The 10,411-nt window shown below is 33.6% G+C and overlaps 1 pseudogene; it reads left to right on the top strand.

Annotated features, from left to right (window-relative positions):
- Positions 1–6,870: 6,870 nt before the first annotated feature.
- Positions 6,871–8,968, top strand: LOC105508176 (annotated as a pseudogene).
- Positions 8,969–10,411: the final 1,443 nt, after the last annotated feature.

A 10,411-nucleotide genomic window follows, 5' to 3' on the forward strand; every position in this document is an offset into this window, starting at 1 on the left:
GGGTAGGGGGGAGGGATAGCAGTAGGAGATATACCTAATGTAAATGGCGAGTTAATGGGTGCAGCACACCAACATGGCACATGTATACATATGTAACAAACCTGCACGTTGTGCACAAGTACCCTAGAAATTAAAGTATAATAATCAGAAAAAAAAAGAAAAAGAAAAAGATTGTGTTTCTTTGGATCTTCTTTATTATTTTTTTCTTTATTAGTCTATATAGTAGTCTATGATTCTTATTCTTGCATTCAATAAAACAATTCCTGGATTCCTTGATGCTTTGTATACTTATTTGCGTCTCTGTTTTCTTCAGTTCAGCTCTCATTTTGGTATTTCTTGTCGTCTGCTAGCTTTGGGATTGGTTTACTCTTGTTTCTCTAGGTGGAATGCGACGTTGTAAATTTGAGATCTTTCTAACTTTTTGATGTTGGTGTTTAGTGCTATAAACTTTAGTCTTACTACTTTAGCTGTGTCTTTGAGATGATGGTATGTTTTATCTTTGTTCTCATTGGTTTAAAGTAATTTATTGGTTTCTACCTTGATTTCATTGTTTACCCAAAAGTCATGCAGGAGCTGGTTGTTTAATTTCCATGTCATTGTATGGGTTTGAGTAATTTTTTGGTGTTGGTTTCTATTTTCATAGTTCTGTGATCCAAGAGTGTGTTCAAACATATTTTAAATAATCAACATCTAATTATTAGTTAAGCATAACTATTAAAGAACAAATGATGTTATTCTGAATTTGAAGACTAAGCACAGATTTTCTTTTGCATACACTACTGTAGAGAAACTAGTGGAGATGTACAAAATGACTTGTGCAAATGTAAGCATGAATTTTTTTTCAGTCAAAGGAATACTGGAATGTGAACTCGAAAAAGAGATGCATACACTATTTTTCAGTGCATTTGAATATTTTGTTGTGAATGAGTTCTGCAGATGATATAATTCACATAGCTAGTATTATCTTAAGTTCAATAGTGTGTAAAGGGTTAAACTCACCTAATTGTTAATGTTAAATTTTTACAGGAAGTCACTATGTCTACACATTTGGAGAAAATAAAGTTCTATTGAAAAATTAGGATTAATTTAGATGTTGACTTTAAAATGTACCATTTGTGATACTATTGCATAGGTTTTAAAAATTGGCTCACATGTTTTAAGCTTTCCCTTTCCCATAAAGTAAACTTTGGTTGGAATAGGGGTGCTCAATATAAAAACACTGCTTTTTAAATTATTCAGCACCTGTTATAATTATCTATGTTGACTTCAATGTGTAGACAATGCAATATTCTTACATTTTCATTGCAAATTCAAGCTTTTGCAATAGCACCTATTAATTAATCTAAATTGGCCACCCTGAAATAAAGGTTTCAGTGTGATAATGTTTTATATGTGAGAATAAAACTTGGTGTTTTTTTACAGCTAATTATTATAAAGGCAATTTTAACAATTTTCTTCACAAAGGAATGTAAAATCAGTTAAACTTTCGGTGCTAATTAAATTAACAAATTTTCAATGCCACAAAGAAGCACAGATAAAGTTACAAACAACACTGATTATTTCCAGACTTCAATTTTCTGACCTGTTTTCATTATTATGCACAGGTCTCTAGGTTCTCTTAAGATAATGCATGACTTATTTAAAAGTAAATTTCCAGTGATGTCAGTAAAAATGGGAGAGTATAAAACTACCAAAGTCCATTGTTCCACAAAAAGAATATATTTATATGGCATAAACTGACACAATCACATTTAGAAGAGCTCTGAGAACTAATCAGAAATTCACAGCAACAAGGTAAATATTTTTAAAAATCTGAATTTCATTAAGAAAATTTTGTAAGTGTTTTACCCACCCCATACTTCTCACATTGACAGTAGCCTTAAAGAATATTGCCCACATCTGGTTATAAATTCCTAGTGATGGAGAGAGACAATAAATCATATACACCAAGAATTATAGTTTTTTAAATTTTTATTTGTTTATTTATTTATTTATTTATTTTTTACCTATTTGGTGACATGCTGAAGTATCAGCTCAAAGGGCTTTTTTTTTCTTTCTTTCTTTTTTAAGACAGAGTTTTGCTCTTGTTGCCCAGGCTACAGTGCAATAGCACGATTTCGGTTCACTGCAATGTCTGCCTCCCGGGTTCAAGCAATTCTCCTGTCTCAGCCTCTGGAGTAGCTGGGATTACAGGCTTGCGCCTCCACGCCCAGCTAATATTTTGTATGTTTTGTACAGACAGAGTTTCACCATGTTAGTCAGGCTGGTCTTGAACTCCTGATCTCAGGTGATCCAACCGCCTTGGCCTTCCAAAATGCTGGGATTTCAGGTATGAACCACCACTCCCAGCCAGGGCTTCCCTTTATTTCACCTAGCTCAGTACTCTAGCAGGGCTGAAGTGGCTACCTTCAGGGAATATCGTGGAAAACATTTAAAAGTAGGTGCATTATTTGCTGCCACATAGGGCAATGGATAGTAGTGGGGTAAATGATAGACAAACTAAAATGATTGAGAAAAAAGTCTGGTTACTGAGACATATTGGGAGTAAGGGCTTTAAAAAGCTGCCACATATTTCTGGGAATCTAAGATGTCGTGTGCATGCCCAGGATTGGCATGTATTTAGAAGTTACGTGAGAAGTCCCTAAACTTTTGCCTTTGGCTGACCTTTGGGAGACTCACAGGCAAAAAATGAAGGCAAAGTTAGCTTTGGGAGACTCACAGGCAAGAAATGAAGGAAAAGTAGAATTTTAAACGGCCAGGTCAAGTGTTGAAAGCATAACCCAACACAAATGCAGAATCAATCTGCACAACTGGGAGGGTTTTGTTATAATTTTTTCAGACATGTAAAGAAATATCTGTTGAGTCACTAGTTCATTGCTAAGCTAATGTTAAACAGGTTTTAGTGGTCACGTACAACAAAGAATACATACTTTGCAAAATTAGTTCAGACAAGTCAATAAAGAAAAAAACAACTGCAATAAGCAACAACAACAAAGTTTGGAGCCAGAACAATCTAATTTCCAGAGTTGCCATATTACAATGTACCAAATATCCAGTTTACCAGAAAAAAAATATAAAGCAGGCAAAAAAAAATAAAAAATAATGCTTTTACACAGCAGAAAACAAAACAAAACAAAACCAAAAAACTACTAAAATCTGTGCCTGCAAAGACCCTGACACTGGATTTCTAAACAAAATTTTAAATCAACCATTTAGAATACGATCAATGAATAAACAGAAGCTATATACAAAGAAATAAAGGAATGTATGAGAATGTCTAACCAAATTGAGAACATTAGTAAGGAGATAGATATAACCAAAATGAACCAAATAAAACATTTTGAGTTAAAAAGTACAATAATTGAAATGAAATAATTACTGGAGTAGTTCAACAGTAGTTTTAAGCACACCAATAAAGGATGAAGGATCTTGAAAACAGTCAATTGAGATTATTTAGGCTGAGAAACAAAGATTTTTTTCAAAATTTAAAATGCACATGATATAACAAATTAATCAATGTATGCATGATGTAGTTCCAGAAGTAAGTACAGAGATAGAAAAGACATAAATATAATTTGAAAAAACAACTCTCAAAATAGTGCCAAATTAGGTTATAGACATAATTCTAAATATCAAGAAACTCAATAAACCCGCAGTAGAATATTCTCAAAGACATATACTTTGAGAAACATATCAAACTCTCAAAAAACAAAGACAAAAAGATAATTTTTTAAAGCAGCAAGACAGAAGCAGTTTGCCACTTACAAGAGAATCTCAATAATAGCTGACTTCTCATCAGAAACCATGGAGCCCAGAAGACAGCGGCAACGTATGTTAAGTGTTCAAAGAAAAAAATCTGTCAATCAATAATTTTATATTTGTTAAAATTACCCTTCAAAAATGAAAGAGAATTTAAGTCACCTCTACATAAACTAAATCTGAAAGAATGTTATGGACTGAATGCTTATGTCCTCCCTAAATTAAATTATATGTAAATTATCATTCTGCCTATTTTTGAATGTAGGGTAACTAAAGAGGTGATTAAAATTAAATGAGGTCATGAAAGCAGAACCCTGATCTTATAGGATAAACAGGTTTGTGAGAAGAGACACCAGAGAGCAGTTTCTCCCTCTCTCTCCCTCTCTCTCTCTCCCTCTCTTTCCTCCCATCTCCACAAGTGCACAAAATAAAGTTCATGGGATAATAAAGTGATCATCTGCAAGCAAAGCATAGAGCCCTTACCAGTAACAAATTCCTGTGCAAAAATTAATAATGGGATTGCTTTATCTTGATGGCTACACAATATATAAATATGTAAGTTGTGACAAGAACAGTAGAGAAGCAGAGCTATATAGGAACATGGATTTTGTATACTATTAAAGCTAAGTTTGTAATAATTAAAACTACATTGTTAGCAGTTTAAGATATACCTAGTAATACTCAAAGAAAACCCCTGGAAAAATTACCCAAAAAATATGCAGAATAAAAGTTAAGAAAGAAATCTAACAGTTGTATGCATACACAAACAAATAAAACATAAAAAAAAGTAATGAAGAAAATGAGAAACAAAAATGACATAAGATATACAGATAAATGATAGCAAACTTGGATATCAATTTTTTAATAATTTTTAAAAATGTAAATGAAATGAACTCTTCAATTAGAAGGCACATAGCTGCATAAAGGATAAAAAGAATTAATCAACTATCTGAGGTCAGTAAGAGACACACTTAAGAACCCAAACCATAAATTGATTAAATGTAAAAAAAATGGAAAAATATATTCCATACAAACAGAAGCCAATGAGAGCTGAAGTGGCTACACTAATAGCAAATATAAAAAACTTTAAAGTAAAAATTCTTACAAAACAATAAATACATTATACAATGATAAAGAATTCCACTAATCACAAAGATATTTTAATTATAAATATACACACAACAGAGTCAAAATATATGAAGTATAATCATTAGATTGAGAGGAAAAGTACATTGTTCTAAAATAATAGCAGCATATTTCAAAATCTACTTTTAATAATGGAAAAAATACAGAAAATGTAAACAAGGAAATAGAAGACTTGAAAAAAACTATAAACATATCAGACCTAAAATATATAGAGAGAGCAACCTAGCCCATATTACAAAGTAGGTTTTATTCCCAAATTCACAAAAAAATTTCATGGATAGACAATATTTTATATGTGATAAAACATGTCTCAATAGATTTTGTGTAACTGAAATCTTAAAAAGAACTTTACCTTACCACACACACACACACACACAAATGAAATTGAAAATCAGTAACTGAAGGAAATCTGGAAAGTCCAGAAATCAAAGAAAAAACCTCTCTTAGAAGATTATTTTAAAAAATTACAAGAAAATTAGCAAACTAAGTTAGATAAATTTAAAAAAATGCACAAAACTTATGAGATGAAGTAAAAACAGCACTTAAAGAAAAATATACAGCCATAAATGCTATGTTAAAAAAAGAGAAGAACTTCAAATCAATAACCTTATTATACCCCTTAAGTAACTAGAAAAAGAAAGCAAATTGAAAAACAGCCATAAAGAATAAAATAATAAAGACTATAATACGATGAATGAAATAGAGAATATGAAAGCAATAGAGGGGATAAACGATACCAAAAGTTGTTTTTAAAAAGATTAGCAATTAAGTTATTAAACTGTATGTGGACTGACCACGATTAAAAGAGAGAAGATTTATATTATAATAACTTCAGAGGAGAGGAGCAGAGCAAGACCATAGAGGACTCTCCAGCAGTCCTCACCTGAAGAAACATCAGTTTGAACAACTACCCTTTACTGAAAACTCTTCACAAGAGCTAAGGGAACTGGGTGACTCTTTTATTTATTTTTTTTTTTTTGAGACGAAGTCCAGGCTGGAGTGCAATGGCGCGACCTCGCAATCTCGGCTCACTGCAAGCTCCGCCTCCTGGGTTCACGCCATTCTCCTGCCTCAGCCTCCCCAGCAGCTGGCACTACAGGCGCATGCCCCCACGCCAGGCTAATTTTTTGTATTTTTAGTAGAGACGTGGTTTCACTGTGTTAGCCAGGATGGTCTCCAACTCCTGACCTTGTGATCTGCCTGCCTCGGCCTCCCAAAGTGCTGGGATTAAGGCGTGGGCCACCGCGCCTGGCCGGAAGTCGGTGACTCCTTACAGTATTCAGGTGCAGTACAGAAATATAAAAAGATGCACTGAAAGGGAGGATAAAAAGGGCAGTTTGACATTACTCACATCACCTCTCCCCCAACCTTAAGGAGCATAGTGTTGAGAGAGATACCTTCCATTTGGGCTAAGGAGAAAGAAGTGAGCACTAGACATTGCCTTAGCCTGTAACATTAGGTTAACCACAGTAAAACCTAGCACCAAGTAAGTCACCATAAACCCAGACTCCAGGCTGGTATCTACAGTACTGAGTCACTAACGTTTTCCAGTGCCAAGCCATACCCCAAAGCCCCAGAGTTCAGGCATGCAAACCAGAATTGATCTCTGGTTTGCACCACCACCAGACAGACTTTAGCAACCCCAGGCTCCATCAACCCTCAGTGGCAGGGTGACCACAGAGGCCCTGGGATCCAGAACTGCACCACTGCCAGGCAGGACTAAGTGGCCCTAGGCTTTGGGCCTACCCAAGCAAGAAACTGCATTTCCTGTTGTGACCTAAGCATTACTCCAGGATAAGTCACTTCCATCTACAAAGAGATTTTCGTACAAACAAAGTAATATGTAAATAGACAAAAGTGAAGCACATACTGGCAGAAAGCACTGTTGCTCTCCATTGTTTACATATTGGAATTTTGAAACCTAGCGGTCCCACTCCCAAAGGACTTAGTAAAATGAGCATTTGTATGTCCCATATTAAAAGTACTTTTAAACTGTTTCAAAGGCTGTTTTTGGCAATCAGAATAAAATTATTTCACGTTTAGTTCAATTCAAGAGAAATTCTCAAATATTAAGAAAAGTATCAAACAATGACTGGTTAAAACAAACCAAAAAGAAAAGTAAAACAGGACATAAAATCCCTGAAAAAAAAATCTGAAAAATAAATAGAAAAGTGTCCTTTTCCAAAAGAGAAATGCCAGATTAGACATAAAAAGAAGATATAAGTTGTCTTTTTTATTATGTGACTAACATAACCACAAAACTTAAAGAGCCATTCTACTTTTCATCAAATTATGTTAACTCTTATTTCAACTGTGAGGAAAATGTGTCTCGAAAAAACAGGTGAAAAAAAAAAAATTCCAAGACAAATCAGAACTTGAAGGTAAGCAGGTTGAAGAAGGGAAATTAAGTTCTCCAGATCTGGACATACTGACTGATAAGTCTGGCTCAGAATCTTCTTTAGATACTGTGGAAAATCCTTGAAATCCTATTGCAATACCTGAAGTTCTAGTTTCAACTAAACAAAGTATTACTTTCTTTTTCATCCCAGTGAAACTGTATAATCTTTTGTAGGTGGAATATTGGTGGACTTGTCCCCAATTTAAATTATGATTTAAAGAGACACTTAGAAAAAGAGGAAAAGCCTACTAAAACGGAGCAGGCTATCAGCAAAGACAAAAATGCAGAGAAGAACAACCATTTATCTCTTCAAGGAGAAATTATTATTGCAAGGGTGAATATTGATAACAGAACCTGGGTGTTAGTTCAGGTATTGAGAAAAACAACTGGCCTGAAGTCCTGTATTACTGGGGTTGAAGAACTGAATTTTCATCATCTAGACTATATTGAAGGAAATGAGTTTCTGTTAAAGAAATAATTATTCCATATTTATTCTGGCCGAGATAAATTAAAGGTGAAACACTTTAGGCCGCACTTAGATAATGTTTGGCTTTAAAATTTTCGTGCATCCAGTGCAAGGGAGAGGAATCCCAATTTCACATTTGATGATGAAGGAACAAGTTATGTGGTTGCTCTGCAGACAATATGAAAATAAGTTGAACTAACTCAGAAACCAGTTGATCAGCACTTTCATTACATTTGTGGTGTAAGCACAGGTGCCATATTAGCTTTCATGTCGGGATTTTTTCATATGCCCTTGGATGAATGCGAGAAACTTCATAAAACATTAGGATCAGATGTATTTTCACAAAATTTCATTGTTGAAAAAGTTAAAATGAGTTGAAGCCATGCATTTTATAGCAGTCAAATGTGGGAACAAATTCTGAAAAATAGAATGTGATTTGCACTATTGATTGCAACAGCAAGAAACCACACATGCCTTAAGGTAACTGCCGTAAGTACCATAGTAAACAGAGGATAACACAAAAATATTTTGGTGTTTTAGAAACGAAGGTGCTTAGAAACTATAATTTGTTGTTTCTAAACATAGAAACTATGGCCATTTTGCTGGAATCAACTGTAATTTCAGAGGTTGTCAGTATAAAATGTGGCAGGCCATTAGAGCCTCATCTGCTGCTCCAGGCTACTTTGGAGAATACGCATTGGGAAATGATCTTCATCAAGGTGGAGGTTTGCTTCTGAATAACTCTTTGGCATTAGCAATGCATGAGTGTAAATGTCTTTGGCCGGATATCCCATTAGAGTGCACAGTATGCCTGGGCACTGGACATGCGGAGAGTGATATGAGAAACGCTGTGATACACACAAGCTTGAAAACCAAACTTTCTAATGTTATCAACAGTGTTACAGATATAGAAGCACTCTGTATAATGCTTGATGGTCTGTTACCTCCTGACACCTATTTTATATTCAATCCTGTAATGTGTGAAAACATAACTCTAGATGAAAGTCAAAATGAAAAGCTGAATCAGCTGCAGTTAGAAGGGTTGAAATACATAGAAAATAAATGAAAAAAATTAAAATTAAGTCACGAAAATATAACTCTGCACAGAATTAATGATGAGATATAATTGAAAACAAACAAGTATGAAGACCTTCTATTCTTTTTAAAATCGCGATGAGTATATGCTTATGTTCTGGTAAATGAAGGCCTGCTCAGAGGATTCACCAAAGTCAATAGGAATTGTGGGGTTCAACATGAGTTGAATTATGAATTCTAGAGAATCCTGAAGAAGGCTGTGCTTTCACCAGTTTGCACAGCATAGAAAATATGCTTGATTATATAATTCATATGAGAATTAGATTTTTAAGATGTTAATAATTAAGTAAGTTTTAGGAGTCTCATTGTGATGGTGGTATTAGTAGATGTTGGTGTTATTTTGTTTGATTTTGGGAAATGTATTAATATATGTGTTAAACAAGGAGCTGAAAATGATTACACTTTGTATTTTTGCTTTTGTAATCATAATCATGTTGAATTTATGTAATCATTGATTTTATTTCATGTGGAATAGCTAATTGTTTCTTAAAATTATATTATTTAATGTTTTCATTAGCTACACTCTACAATTCACATACTACTTTTTATTTTAAAATTACTTAAATAGATCCAAAAAGTAGAATTTTTGTTTAAAATGTTTTTATGCTTGAAATATGAGAACCAGGTACAGTTTTCTATTCAAAATTTTCTTATTTTAATATTGTTTGGCTAACAAAGATAAAGTTTCATTCAAACACTTTTCTCCTTAAAATTTCAAGATAGTGTACATTAACTTTTCTACGTCTAACCCTAGCTTATCCTTCCCTGTTATAAAGTTGGTTGCTTAAATTTACTGAGAAAATATTCCCATCATTAACAAAAATAGAATATTGAAATAAAAAAAGATGGAGGTTCAACATCTTTAGTCATTATGGAAGTGCAAATCAAAGTCATATGCCACTTCACACCCACCACATTTGTCATGATAAAAAAAAAACAGGAAATAAGAATTGTTGATAAGAATGTGGAGGTATTGGAACACCTGTAGATTGCTAGTGAGAATGTAAAATGGTGGTGCTACAACGGAAAACACAATGGCTCTTTGTTAAAATGTAAACATAAAATTTCCTTACAAGTCAATGTGAGTACTTCTTAATTGTATACTTGAGATAACTTAAAGCATATGCTTTTAAAATAACTTTTGTCCAGATGTTAATAGCACCATTTTTTACAGTAGTTGAAAAATGGAAAAAAACTAAATGGCCATCACCTACTAAATAAAATGTGGCATAGCCATACAATGGAATATTGTAAATCTGTGAAAATGAATGAACAAACTACATAAGGGATTAACCTCAAAAACATTACACTAAGTGAAAGAAGCTAGATACAAAAGGCCACATATTGTATGATTCTATTTTTGTGAAGTGCCCAGAATAGGCAATTTTATATGGAAAGAAAGCAGAGTCATGGTTTCCAGGGGCTGAGTGAGGGAAAATGGGGAGTAACAACTTAATGTGTACAGAGTTTCTTTTTAGGATGATGAAAATGTTCTAGAATCAGTGGTAATGGTAATAAAACATTGTGAATATACTAAAAGCCACTGA

The sequence above is a fragment of the Colobus angolensis genome, unplaced genomic scaffold, assembly GCF_000951035.1.
Source record: "Colobus angolensis palliatus isolate OR3802 unplaced genomic scaffold, Cang.pa_1.0 Scaffold159, whole genome shotgun sequence".
In the NCBI taxonomy this organism is placed as follows: Eukaryota; Metazoa; Chordata; class Mammalia; order Primates; family Cercopithecidae; genus Colobus; species Colobus angolensis.